Source organism: Macaca mulatta, chromosome 6, assembly GCF_049350105.2.
Source record: "Macaca mulatta isolate MMU2019108-1 chromosome 6, T2T-MMU8v2.0, whole genome shotgun sequence".
Taxonomy (NCBI): domain Eukaryota; kingdom Metazoa; phylum Chordata; class Mammalia; order Primates; family Cercopithecidae; genus Macaca; species Macaca mulatta.
In genome coordinates this window covers 121,557,883-121,573,187 of record NC_133411.1, presented here as the reverse complement: position 1 = coordinate 121,573,187, position 15,305 = coordinate 121,557,883, and positions in this window count along the sequence as shown.

The following is a 15,305-nucleotide window of genomic DNA, read 5'->3' as shown; positions in this document are numbered from 1 at the left end:
AACTTTTGAACAGAGTTTCATAAAATGACATAAAATGACATGACTCAGGGTATTTTAGTTTAGTTGCAGGTATTCGGGGTGGTTTAGGAGATGGAGAGAATGTCTGCTTATCCTGAAAAATCTGGCTTCAAGCTGTGGAGCCTTTCAAGTTCTCTATATCATTGTATTTTTTTTTAAGGGATGGCAATGAAATAAACATTTTTTTCCTACCACTCAGTTATAGTCTTATAGTATTAGCTATCACTGGCTAATCTAAGTCATATAATTGATGAAAGAAATGGAATATTCCTAGAAAGCTAACTTTCTGTGGCATTAGGGCACTCGGCAGGCTTGCAGGGGCCACCTGTTTTTAACTTTGGTGAAGAAAGATTGCATATACCTCAGCGAATTTTCATGGGACCAGTCTGGGTATCCCTGATGAATTACTGTGTGGCAACTTTAAATCCAAGTTACTGTGCTAAGGCACTCGCATGGGCTCAATAGCGAAACAAGGGAAGCCCAAAGGCACATGGAAGGAGAATGCAGTGAGTAAAAGAGAGACAGTCAAGCAAGAAAGAGTTTAGAAACTGAGTAACTGCATATATCTGTGACCTGGATAGCCAGGAGTGATAGGCCTATGGTGGTAAGATTCTTAAATCATGGCTTGGACCTGGGGAAGTAATAGTATATACTTCCCCTTATCTGCTTCACTGGGGCTAGAAGAGCTCAAAGACTTAGAGCACAGCCAGACGTATAGTGGAATAGAAAAGGAATATACACTTATTAGAGAAATAAGAGGAGAGAGACCCAGGCAGATGGAGGAACACAGATCTAAGGATCTCTGAGTAAAATATCTCCTATGCCCACCATATATTTAGTTGCTGCTTCAAGTCATCGGCTTGTTTTTACGAGTAGCTTTGTTGCACTCAGGGTGTCTGGCCTGAGGGTATGTGACGTTTAGGATTTAATGCTGATGAAAGATATGAGAGATGATGGTGGTTCTATGTCCTCAGAGTATTCCACTTCTAAGCATCATTTAAAACAGTTGCCCCCTCCTTAAAATTTTCTCCTCTCTTGATTGTGTGATACCATGAGCTTCCTGTTCCGGTGACTTTTTTTTTTTTTTTTTTTTTTTTTTAAGACAAGGTCTCACCACTTAGTCACCCAGGCTGGAGTGCAGTGGCACAATCATCATGACTCACTGCAGCCCTGACCTCCTAGGCTCAGGTGATCCTCCCACCTCAGCCTCCTCACCTCAGCCTCTTGAATACCTGGGACTACAGTTGTGCACTACTACTCCTGGCTAATTTTTTAAGTTTTTTTTTTTTTTTTTTTTTTTTTTTTTTTTTTATAGAGACAGGGTCTCCCTATGTTGCCCAGGCTAGTGTCAAACTCCTGGGTTCAAGTGATCTTCCTGCCTTAGCCTCCCAAAGTGCTGGAATTACAGGCATAAGCCACCATGCCTGGCCTAGTGGCTCCTTTTTAATTTCATTTGCTGCCTCTTTGTCCTCTACCTAACTTCCAAATATTGGAGTTCCATCGCAGGGCCTCTTCTCTAGCTATCCAATCTCTGCAGGTAAGCTCATCCAGGCTCCCAGTTTAAACATTTTATATATATATATATACACACACATACATACACACACCCAGAAGACCCCCATATCTACAGTTCTGGCCACTCCCTAGAGTTCCTGACTCATGTATCTAAATGTGTACTTGATGTTTCCGTTTGGATGTCACACAGATATTTCAGATTTTATGAGTATAAAATTACACTTTTCATTTTTCTGCTTAATCTTGTCTCTTTTATCCCCAGTTAAATGTTACCACCATCCACGCAGTTGCTCAAGCAAGATCATCCGTGATCCCTTCTTTTGCTTCACTCAATTCATTAGCAAGTACAGACCATTCTACTTTTTTTCCTTTGTTTGTTTTTTGAGACGGAGTTTTGCTCTGTTGCCCAGGCTGGAGTGAAGTGGCATGATCTCGGCTCACTGCAACCTCCACCCTCCAGGTTCAAACAATTCTCCTGCCTCTGCCTCCCAAGTAGCCGGGATTGCAGGCACCTGCTACCATACACAGCTAACTTTTTTATTTTTAGTAGAGACGGGGTTTCACCATGTTGGTCAGGCTGGTCTTGAGCTCCTGACCTCAGGTGATCTACCCACCTCGGCCTCCTAAAGTTCTAGGAATACAGGCGTGAGTTACTGCGCCCGGCCCCATTCTGCTTTTAAAATACATCCCAACCTGCCCATTTCTTTTCATCACCTCTGTTAATATCACAGTACAAGCCTTCATCTTCTGTGATGTGGACTCCTGCTTTGCATGTCTACCCAGGCTTCACCAAGAAGCATGTAGCATAACATTCTCATTATGGTCTGCAAGTCTGCATTGTCTGCCCATTCCTACAAGTTCAAACCCATCTTGCTTTACTTTCCTGCTTGCCCACCCCCTTTCAGATCTTTTTTTTTTCAGTTTCTCTAACATGTGCACATTCTTGATTGAGTTCCCTGGAAATGGTTTAGGGGCAAGGTAGGGATGATCTGGAAGGAGTGAGGGCATGAGAAGAGTGGAAAGAAAAGGAAAAGACAAAACCAAGTGCATTATTTTGAGATTGCTGTTTTGGGCAATAAGGCTCTATTCTGCTGAGATCCCCCAAAAGGTATATAGAATGCCTTCCAGAGATGTGAACCTAAAGGACAGGAGACTGGGACACTGTCTACCAGCTCCTGTCCCTGACAATTGAGGGTTGTTTGGGGGGCATTAGCACAAGCTGCCCTGTGGCACTATCAGAGAAAGTAGAAAGAAGCTCAGAAGCTTGAGGTGGGTGGCCATCAGCTGGAGGTGAGTTTGGGCTTTCAGGGAGCTATTCATCACAGCTGTGGCTGAAAACAGGAAGGCTGAGGGGCTGCTATGAGAGGCTACTCCAAGCTCTTTCTTGTGTTGGTGGCTGCTTACATGCTGTTCTCTTGGCCTCCATGGACTTCTCTTCATCCCAACTCTGTGAGTAGCTGGAGTCCTCCCATCCTTTAGAGCTCAGTTTAAATAGCATTTCCTCAGAGATACCTTCCCTGTTCTGCCAATCTAAATTATATTTCCACTGGTGGTCTCCATCACAGTACCTTCAGGACATATGCCAGGATTTGTGATGATATATTTTTGTGTTACATGTTATGTCTGTCATCCACATGAGTCTGTAACTCCCTCTTTTGTTTCTCTCTGAACATCCAGAGCCTGACATTATATCTGGCAAATAGTAGGTCCACAACTAATGAATGAAAGAGAAAAAGCTATACGCCTGAATATGTAGCCCAGAAACCTGTCTCAAGTCCATCTTTTGGCAGCACAGGCAGGGGGCCTTGTTCTCCATCAAGCCTGCCTAGCTGTTGAAAGAGCTCAGGTTTTCTGGGCCATAACTGGGGCAATAGTGGGAGAAGTTTTAGGGCACCGTATGAACAGGGGAGGATTTGACAAGTGTTCGTGGAGCTTTCACTGTGGGTCAGACCCTGTCTAGGCGAAGGGGATAGGAAAATTGTGAAGACCCAGTACCTGTTCTCATAGAGTGGTCATGGGAATCAAAGGAACTTACAAGTGGCAAACCGATTGGAAGACTGTAAAGCATTAGGCAATGTGAAGCCTTTTGATGGTGAAAGGCTGGGCTAGGCCAGGCACAGTGGCTCATGCCTGTAATCCCAGCCACTCAGGAGGGTGAAGCAGGAGACTCGCTTGAACCCAGGAGGCAGAGGTTGCAGTGAGCCAAGATTGTGCCCCTGCGCTCCTTGGGCAACAAGAGTGAAACTCCGTCTCAAGAAGTTTCACTTCTTGAGTTGGGCCAGATAGTTCTAAGGAGATTTCTGGCTTTTAATCTAAGGCATTTGTTATCAAGTGGGGCAGGGAGGATGAGTGTGTTGAGATCTGAGGGAGATTCTTGAACTATTTAAAGTAACGGGGTGCTTGAAAATAGTTTTGCTCACAGCTCTCAAGAGCTGTCTAGCACTTTGGACGATGGTTTCAGATATAGAGAGCAGCTGTGCAGTTCCCAAGCCAGGTAAGACTTTGGTTCTGTGCCACTTTCTCTATGGTAAGTGAGTAGCTAGGTAGGATTAAATTTGATATGCTTTCTTTAAATTTTCAGCTCATGACTTGATACATTTTTCTTTGTAGTAATAGCCAAAAATGAATGGTAACATTGAACAAAATTTGGTATAATTTATCTCTAAACTTGCAACTGAAAAGTAAATTTTCACATTAAATATGTTCTGTGGTAACATCTACTTTAACTACAGTATCTACTAATACAGAATCTGAGTGTTAGAAAGACCCTGAGAAATAAATGTATTCATTGCCCCATGTCTCTGAGTCTCCTAAACTGCTGCTCAATGTGGACTCTCCATTCATGTCTAAGTGTTCAGAACATCCCAGGAATTCAAAGAGGTAACATTCTGAAAGCATTGGCAGGTCATCAAGGGATAGTGGAATGAGTAAGGCCTGGGAATTGGGAGACTTGGTTTCCAGTTCCACTCAGCCACTACCTGCTGTGCAGTCACAGGGACAAATGCCTCTGGTCTCAGTTTCTCTAGTTGTAAAGGGTTACCTGACTTTTCAGATTTAATTGTTCATGGAAGACACAGAGAGACAGTACAGTACATTTATTAAGAGCTTGGTTCCTGGAGCCAGACTGTCTGGATTCAAGTCTGTGCTTGAGAGAGTGTTGGCCTAGAAGATCTAGAAGCCCTAAACACACATGGATGCTGAAATAAATATGTGCGGCTCAAAATATTTGAATAAAAATAATAGTAATTTTGACTATTATATTAACAGTAGTGTCAAGTATTGGTGTAAGTTGTATTGGAATATAACAATAGTGTTAGGGTAGTATTGGTAGCACCCTGGGGTCCCAAAAAAATGTAAGCTTCTGTTTCTTTAGGAAATTGACTTTATTTTTCCTTTTAAATAAAGAGGAAAGGGTCCTCCCCAAGATTTTTTTTTTTTTCTTTGCAGTCCTAATTGTTTTGCAGCATTGGAAAAACAAATCAAATATTTAATTTTTTAGTGTTTTAAGTATATTCTCTTTCTTCTGAAGTGGTACAATCATTAAGAAAATGTCCTCAGTTAGATCCCCCTGCAACCTTCACTAGATATGCCACCAGTGAAAAACATTTACCTAAATGGAAACTTTCAAAAAATTTAAATCAGTAAGAAATTAAATTCAAACTAATTTCAAAGGTGATGACTATGTAAGTGTTTGAACTCAGGCCTCCAATAGAGAAGTGTGGTAGGGAGGAGAGTGATAGCAAACCCTCTCCTCTTCACCATGCAGGGGAGGAAAAACATCTTTAGCTCCCCCTCCCTAGGTGCGTGGCTGAAGTCCCTGTTACATAAGACAGATTAGCAGAGAAAATTCGACACATTTCGTTAATGTAGGTTTTATGTGACATGAGTCTTCATAGGGAAATGAAAACCCGAGCAGTTAAATATATGTGTGTGTGTGTGTGTGTGTGTGTGTGTGTGTGTGTGTGTGTATCTCAGGTTTAATGAAGAGTGGACAGTTGTGGAGCAATATGATTGGGCAAAACAGTGTGATCTGATGGTAAAAACCAAAGCAAACTTAGCAAGGCCTGTTAGTTCAGATTCTTCTCTGTGATGTTGTGTTTGGAGATAAGGATGCTCCTTTCCTGTGGACATAGCGAGGGCATCTCTAAAGTGAGGATCTTAGGACCTGCTTCAGGGTAAGGTCAGAAAGTCTCCCCTGGGTTTTATGATCAGCTACAGGAGAAAAGGGTAGGAGAAGGTCGGAGAGACTTTACTGCTTCTGCTTTTTCTCAAATGCCAAGGTGCCATTTTTGGGGGTAGCGTGTCCTCAACCCCATTACTCATTTCCCACAAACTGGGAAATTTTGAGTTGACTGTAAGGAAATATCGAGTTCTCACCGAGGGGCTCAGTCATGAAAAAGGAGGTACTGTAATTTTGTTTGATTCCATACAGCATATAAAAGAATGATCTAGAAAACTTCCCTGCTCTCAGGTTTGTGAGCCTAAGCACACAGCTTCAGGTTGCCCCTGCTCGTTTCATTCTTGCTTTCTGGGCATAGCCCTGTCTGCAGCAGCCCCTGAATGTGGCCTAAAAGGCAAAAAAGTACAACATCCCAGTGGGCTTTCTCAGCCCTGTACAATTACGTATATAGGCGACCTCCAGCCTCATTCACCCTCTCCCAGCATTTCTGCATTCTGGTTTCAGTTCACCTCCTAGGGTCCTCGACAAATCAGTTTCCATCTTTGCAGCCACAGACCCTCGCCCAGAAAGTTGTAGTGTGGTTTTGTGTACTGTCTCTTCAGTTTCAAGAGCCATCCATTTGAAGGTGTGCTGGAGTTCTGCTTCTTTCCTACTTTTCTCCACATCTTGCACAGACAGAAGTGTGTTGAGGATGACTCCTCCACCCTCCCCCATATTCCCAATCCTATAAGTTGGGTTGCAAAGAGCTGTTTTCCCCAGGCAGGGAACTCTGCCTATCGTATTGATTTCTTTGGTTGTCTGGAGAAAAAATGCAAAATAGTGCATCCACCCTTTCCCGTTTCTCTTCCAGGCAGCAGCTGGTGGGTGCAGTGACCCCAGCCTCAGAGCTGCTTTGGGCAGCTTCTGACCTCTTCTCGCTACATAGACTCCATCAGTTCTGTTGTGAGCTGCATGTTGCAGAAATCTCATCTGTCCTATTTGGAGAGAAAGATTTAAATGCTTGAAGAAAGGTTATAAAGCATTCCTTTTTCCTAGTGACACAGCATTCAATCACATTCAGCTCCTGCTAGTTTTGGGAGAGGCAGCTTAACAGAGTAGAGTTCTAAGAAGAATGCTGTGTTTTGTAGACACAGATTGCCTCCCTGGAGATTCAAGGGAATGCCTTAGGCCATAATAGCCTGGAGGCCAAGAAGAAATTTCTGCCCTGGAATAACAATTGGTCATTGAGCTCTGATTTTGACTGGGTTGTTCTCCCTTCTACTGTGCTGCCCTCCACTTCTTCCCCGTCACCTAATCCAGAACAGACACTCTGGTAGCATGGATAGCCGGGGAAGGAGACTGCCAATGAGCAGAGACAGCAGAGGACAGGGGTCTAAAGTTGAGTCCATTTGCCCATTTTGGGGGTATAAATTGTGGACCAGTTGCAAGAATGTGTAACAGAATACACATTTGGGATTTGTGGTCACTGAGATAATAATAGCTGATACTTTATAATGTTTTCCATGTAACAGACTGTATGAAGTGCTTCACTTATAGAAATTATTTTATCATTATAATAAGTCTTCAAAGTGCTTCCTCTTACTTTCCTTTCTTTTCTTGTCTTTGGAGACAGGGTCTCACTCTGTTGCCCAGGCAAGTGCAGTGGCAGGGTCATACATAGCTCACTGCAGCCTTGAACTCATGGGCTCAAGTGGCCTGCCTGCATCAGCCTCCTGAGTAGCTGAGACCACAAGTGTGCACTACCATGCCAAAATAATTTTATTTTATTCTATTTTTTTTTTTTTTTTTGTAGAGGCGGGGGTCTTGCTATGTTACCCAGGCTGGTCTTAAACTCCTGGCCTCAAGCAATCTTCCTGTCTCAGCGCCCCCAGTAGTTAGGACTACAGGTGTACATCACCACGCCTGGCTAATTTTTATCTTATTTTATTTTTTGTAGAGACAGGGTTTGGCTGTGTTGCCCAGGCTGGTCTCAAACTTCTGGCCTTAAGCCATCCTCTGGCCTTGGCCTCCTAAAGTATTGGGATTACAGGTGGGAGCCACTCTATCTGGCTGAGATGGTTGATTTTATTATTATCCTCATTTTATAGTTGAGGAAACTAAAACTTGGAGAGGTTAAGTAACTCGTGTAAGAGCACACAATTAGTAAGTTATCTAAGTACAGTTCAAATCCTGCTCTGGTGTCTATACTTTTAATCACAGCACTATACTCTGACTTTTCCAGGAGATTGTTAGTTTAACAATCTCTAAGGTTCCCAATCTTTGTTTTATGGGTTAGAGACACAAGAAATTTGGAGGCCTAGGAGGCTACTCCTAGTGTTATGCAGGGCTGTTGACAAAAAGAACCCATTGCGCAGAAGAGTTGAGATGAATTATAATTTTGATCTGAAAATGAAATGAAATAAAATAAAGTAGAGGAAAACCAGAAAATATTGACTAGGGAAGGAAGATGAAAATAAGAGAAAAAAGGGAAGGATAGTGAAACTACATTTATTCATTTGGTTACTAAATGAGTGTCTCTTACATGCCAGGCAATGTGTTGAGCCTTGTGCTAGACACTGGAAACTAAGGGCTTACAAAAAAAGAAGACACACTTTTGCCTCTGGGAAACTTTTACAGGTTGAACATCCTAATATGAAAATCCAAAATCCAAAATGCTCCAAAATCTGAAAGTTTTAAAGTACCAACATGAGCCACAAGTAGAAAATGTCACATCTGACCTCATGTGGTGGGTCATACTCAAAACACAGTCAAAACTTTGAGTCATGTACAAAATTACTTAAAATATTGTATAAAATTACCTTCAGATTATGTATATAAGGTACATGTGAAACATAAATGAATTTTCTTTAGACTTGGGTCCCATCTCCAAGATATCTCATTATATGTATGGAAATGTTCCAAAATCCAAAAATACCTGAAATCTGAAACTCTTCTGGTCCTAAGCATTACAGATAGGAGATACTTAACCTGTAGTTTACGGGGGAGGGGGAGGGGTGGGTGACCTTCATCAAATAGCCTCATACATAAATTTCAAATTATAACCCCTATTTAGTGCTATGAAGGAAACATTCACAGGGCTTAAAATAGCATAATAGGGGCCTGACCTAGTCTGCCTCCTGGTTAAGATGTGTAGGACAGAGATTTGATGAATTGCCTCTCTTAGGGGAAAGTGAAGTTGATTCTGATATTCTTGAGTGAATAAAACTTGCAGACAAGATAGTCATCTTAGTGTTTCATTAGAAAAAGTTTGACAAGGAACCATAATGGGCATGATTTTGGCCTTTAAACTCTCTTCTCCTTCCCCTACTTGTTCAAATTTTAACCTATTTCTTCTGGCCCAGTGTCCCTTTCTCTACACTGTACCTCCTAAGCCACTGTCATTTCCTCATCGGTAACAGTTTTTCCTTGGGTAATTGTCTACCGAAGGGTTCATTTGTCAACAAGTCCACTCTCATGCCTCAGCTTGGCAAAAACATCTGGGAACCAGTTGTCTAACCTAAATTTCCCTCCATCCTTCTGTGTACCCCTGGAAGGTTTACCTGAACCAAAAGGCTGCAATATTCTTCATTGCTTATTAGACTCATTCTCTGAGTCTCATTTTATATTTTTATTTTATTTTTTGAGACAGGGTCTCACTCTGCTGCCCAGGCTAGAGTGCCATCACCTTCCCGGGCTCGACCTTTTTGGGCTCAGCTGATTCTCCCACCCCAGATTCCTGAGTAGCTGGGGCTGCAGGTGAATGCCACCATGCCCAAATTTTTTTTTTTTTTTTAAGAGAAGAAGTTTTGCCATGTTGCCTTGGCTGGTTTCGAAGTCCTGGGCTTAAGGAATCCATCCACCTTGGCCTCCCAAAATGCTAGGATAACAGGCGTGAGCCACCAGGCCTGGCTCTGTCTCTAGATTGAAGACTATTTTGGCATTATTTTTTTCACCACATACACAATGTATACTTTGTTACAGAGAAAAATGCATGAAGTAAATCCCATTTCTTTTATTCTCCCTTCACTCCACAATGGGAAAGATTGGAACACTCAGAATTCTAAGATAGTGATAAAACAAGTAATTGTAGAGCAGTCCAGAATATCTTATGTCATAGTTAATACTGACTTTGTATGTTACAGGTAATATTGCTTTTCAAACTGATATTTTTGAAGGTCAAAAAAATCTGACTAGCTTATAGTGCTTTAGACATTAGGAGTTATATTTAGTTGAAAATTAGGAGAATGGTTATTTTTACCACTACTATGCTACAACTGCTCTTTGCCAAGGATATTCTTCATGTGGACATGGAGTGATACCCAAAATGTTAGGTCATTGCCTCTTGACAGAGGCTTCTTGTGTTTAGATTTCAAAATCTACAGCCTCTGTTGAAGTCAGTAGACAGCAGGATAAAAACACACATACTTGAAACATATTCCCATTTTCTCCCTTCCCATTAAAACTGCTGTCCACAGGCCAGGTGTGGTGGCTCATCATGCCTGTCACTCCAACACTTTGGGAGGCCGAGGCAGGAAGATTGCTTGAGCCCAGGAGTTCGAGACTAGCCTGGGCAATATAGTGAGATCTTGTCTCTACAAAAAATTTACAAATTAACCAGGTATGGTAGCTTGCGCCTGTAGTCCCAGCTACTCAGGAGGCTGAGATGGGAGGATTGCTTGAGCTCAGGAGGTGGAGGCTGCAGTGAGTTGAGATTGTGCTATAGCACTCCAGCCTGGGCCACAGAGCGAGACCCTGTCCCAAGAAAATAAAACAAAACAAACTACTTCCCACACCAGGGCATAAAAACAGGCACCAGAAGTCAAGAGATAGTATTTTTTATTTCCTTGCAGGACATAACAGAGATTTTGGCAAGATGCCCTGAGAGAAAGGACCTCACTATCTCAGGGAGTTGAGTCCAGCTGCCTCCCCACGCTGCCTACTTTTTAAAAGGCTGTGTCTCCCTCATTTCTGAGAATGTTTCCTGGCCTGAGGTGGGCTGCAAGATTCTAGAAGCTTCTGCTCTAGGCACTTGAAAGGGACCCCAGGTGACTACCCTGACACCTTTCAACCTGAGCTTTCACTTCCGGGTGACTGCCTCAGCCTGCTTGTCCTGTCTCCCAGGAATAGATTTGTAGGAATTTCATTATTGAGAGAGGTCAAGTGGAAACTATTGCTCAGAGAGAAAATTGTACTTCCCAAATGGTATAAGTCAAAGTAAGTAGCATGCGTTTTGTCATTCATTCAGGCAGTATCAGTTGAGCAGCATTATTTGACAGTCCTGGGCTGGGGCTGGAGTGTACAGTGGTGAGCAGATAGCCCTGGGCCCTGTCCTAGTGGAGCATGCTATCTACTAGGGGAGAGAGAGACTGATGAAAATGACTACCCAAATAAGTGATTACAACTGTGAGAAGTGCTGAGTAAGGCAAGGTAGGAAGCCAGGAGAGTGCAAGTGAGCCTGGCAGGTTCCTGGTGAGCTGAGACCTGTAGGGCATTGCCCTTTTTGTCCCTTGCACTTGGCTGTCTCCTGCCTGTGGCCTTATGGTCTGCTCTGGAACACAGATACCTAGTGGGGCAGGGCTTTCATGGGGAGTAACATGTATATTCACAGTATAGCGTCTTTGTTCAGCTCTTGATGGTTGGTCCCTGGGTGGCCTCTGGTATCTGCGGAATCAGTCTGGGCTCTCAAAATAAGAGGGGTGTTCTTCTAAGTCTTTCTCTGCAACATGTAAATTATTTAGATAAGGCATTTGACTAGGAGGTACATCTAAGAGTCACTACACTTTGCAAAGCATTTTAACCACATGATTTCAGCTGGTTCTCATGCTAGCCCCACAAAGTAGGTTTTTGTTAATCATTCCCAATTTCCAAAGTGAATAAATAGACAAGATTGATGTTTCAGCTTTTCATTCCTTTGCTTTGCTTATCATAACACTTAATGCACTTCATTGTCATGACTTGTTTAATTGTACACTTCCCCCATGGGATTGTAAACTTTACAAAGGCAGCTATAATCACCACCACATCCCCAGCACCCAGGATGTGCCAGTACATAGCAATAATTATTTGTTAAAATAAATAAATAAGTGAATGAATACACTGTGCCTAAGAAAATCTGTGTTATGATAGAAGAAAAAGACATTGAACTAATTTTCCAGTGAGATGTAACTGAACAAGACTATGGAATTCAAGGCCACAGTAAATGTAAGGGCCAACCCAACTTTTCACATGCCTGAACTGAAAATTTGTAAAAGACATGTGAAAACACATAACAATTATCTTAAGCCTCTCCCACAAAATTACTACCTCTACCTCTGACTCGTCAGCCCTGGTGCCAAAAGGCACAATAAGAATCCCCTCTCCCCCTTCAATTTCCTGCTCTGCCACATGTCAAGATAAACTCTGAGTAGGGTTCCTTTACACGTTGAAGCTGCAACCAGAAGTCCTGAATGGCTACATTAGAAGCCTGATGTCATCAGGACAGGGGTAAAATGGGACTGGCTTTAGCACCAGGACCCCACACTTTCCCTACCTCCTTTCTCTGTCCTCTACCAACCTCTTCCCCACTTTCCATACCCACTTGCTGTGTGCAATCCAATGCCTTGCTTATCAGTAGTGCTCTTGCTCTTGATTCTCCACTGGCATGGGAAAGATATTCAGACCAAAAGAATCTAGCAAACAGGAAGACCTCAGGAGTCATTTGGTTCTATTAATACTATCTAGATTGGGGGAAGGATGTTTCCCAGTTTCACAATGAATCAGGTGTTTATTGTTCTAGGCCTTTGCTGCTGGACCCAGATCAGATGGTAACTTGAGAGCTGGACCTGCATCATGGTAAGCCTGTGACCCCCAGCTGTTATACCACCACCGCTGTTGTCACTATTCTGGAGTGTTAAGTTTCCTGCCCTAACAACTGTTCAAAGAATTTCACTTGAGTAAATTATGTGCAACTATTTTATAGTGGCTTAGGCAGAGAGGATTTTGGGTCATGGCTGGATATTATGTACTCAATAGCATGTTCAAACATTGAGATTAGTGTTCCAGGTCTCTCTCAGACCACCCCCACAACATTACTTTTATTTGAATGGAAGCTTTTTCTGGATAAGACCAACAATGCAGAGATCCATGCAAGTTTTTCTAAGTCATTAGTGGTTCCTTTTTAAATAATGACTACTAAGGGGGAAAAGTTGGGGTCATGAAGGAAGAGGTCTTAAATGTATTAGTGCTTCAAAGGGAGAAACAGTAAAAGAATAACACGAGTATTTTAAGTTTATATTCTCCAGATTATCCACTATAAAAAATTGACTCACACTGGAAGCAATGAAAGTGTTGTAAGAGTATTTATAAATAAAATTGTGAATGGATCAGGAGTCAGGAAAGTGGTTGCTGGTCTCACTTCTGCCTCTTAACTACTTGCGTAACTGTAGTTCAGCTGCCATTTCTCTCTTGTAAACCTCATTCTCCTCATTTGCAAAATAATGGGGCTGGATTGAGTAATCTCTAGAGTGCCCTTCGCAGCAATTAGATTCTCTAGTTTGATGAAGTATTGTAAATATCTAAAGGAAACCAGTACAATCTGTTTTCAGTGAAGTTGGCTTCTAAGCTGTCACCAAGAAGGAACTTTTTAAGCCACAAACCAGTAAGTGGCATTTCAGTGAAACACTTTGTAACCGAATTTAAATTACATTAAAAAAATCAAACCCTACTGGAGTCTACCTGGGAATGTTTAACTGCATTGATTATTTCAACATGACTTGAAAAAAATGAGATTAATGATAATATTCAAAAGAGAGATAACTCTAGTAGTATTACTGTACTATAAATAAAATACAAAACAATACAATCTCTGATTATTATTGAGGGATTTATTTTTGTAAAATGTCATAGCAAAACATGTGTAGTTGGGAAAAGAATGTCTGCTTCAAATCTTGCTAGAAGGCAATTTGTATGTTAGGAAGTACTGTCTCTGACAGCTCAGAAAGCAAGGGCTCTTCTATAATTTTATATAAGGATGACATCCTTATGATATGAATCTAGATTTTTTTTTTAGAAGTTGAGTCCCACAGGACAAAGCCTTGGTTTGGATGAGTAATGTGAAATACATCACAGGGCAATTTGCTAGTGACGCAGGATTCTTCTTGGTCATTCTACCAGCTGGAGACCCCTGGCTGGTGACAACCCTGCCCAGGTGGATGGCGGCATGTTAACAGCTCTGTCAACCCTGTTGCCCTGCTTTGGCCTATGGCTCTGAGGCTGGCTCAGCCCCACCACTGTTACAGCCTTCTTTGTACCCATGTTTGGTGGGTCCTGAGCTCTTGTCCTGTGTCTAAGAAGAATTAGGATATGCTGGCAATTGAAGTGGGAGGAGGCAGAGAATAATCCTCCTGCCTCTATCACTAGGTACATGATGTTATATTGTTAGAAAAAAAGGTAAGTACATTAGGTGTTCTCTATTGTCAGTGACCAAAGGTTACTTCAGTAAACTATCTTCTGAGGTTAGCAGATAAACTTCAGATGAACAAACAAGAAATCAATATTTGTTTCTACAACATATTAATCACAGAGTAAGACTCCTTATGAATTTCAATCTTCTTATTTCATCTGCTACTGAAAATGCTTTCTCAAGACATGGGTCCTATGAACTGAAAGAGTGATTATAATAGTGCTACACTGCAATGTTTCTTGTTCATTAGCAGTGCTTGTACCCAGAATGAAACTGTAGAGCCCGAGTTCAGGAGCCCTGGCCTCCTACATGGGAGCTGAGTGGTGAAATTTCCTGGCAGGATGCAGTACACTTAGGAGGCATTCTGGGAGAAGAGTGCTTAGGTGAATTCAGAGCTAAAGGGAGAAATAATTTTGTCTTGCCATCTACTTTAAATAATTCCCCCATGAGACAAGAGTCAAGGTGGGTTCCAAAGAGAAAAAATGATCAGAAAGGTGATAAAGACATTCCATGCAACATTTAGAAGGCAAGAATGGCATAACCTATTTTCTTTGGAACTCCCAAACACCCACACCTGCACACAGAGGGATCATGACTAGGTAGACTGGAAATTCTTTGGGTAAAAATATGTCTATGGCTTGAATGTCCCCTCCAGAACTCATGCTAAAATTTAACTGCCAATATAACAGTATTGGTAGGTGGGGCCTTTAAGAGGTTATTAGGTCACTAGGGCTCTGCCCTTTTGAATGGATTAATATTGCTATCATGGGAGTGGGTTAGTTTTCATAGGATTGTGCTTGTGATAAAAAAATAAGTTTGACCACAAATTTTTCTCTGTCTCTTGCACTCATTTGCCCTTTTACTGTTTGGCCATGAGATGACTCATCAGATGACAGTGCCATGTTCTTGGACTTCCCAGTCTCCAGAACCATGAGCCAAATAAACTTCCATCATTTATAAATTGCCCAGTCTGTGGTATTCTGTTATAGCAAAGGAAAACAGACTAGACAAACACTATCTTATGCATATTTGATATTTTTAGTGTTCTCCAGAATTCCTAGTATTTAGTAAGCCCTTACTAAATACATGTTCAATTAATGAATGTTATGTTGCCATGTTCAATTAATGAATATTGTGTTGCCATTGATGTTCTCAGACTGATTAGTTTTAATT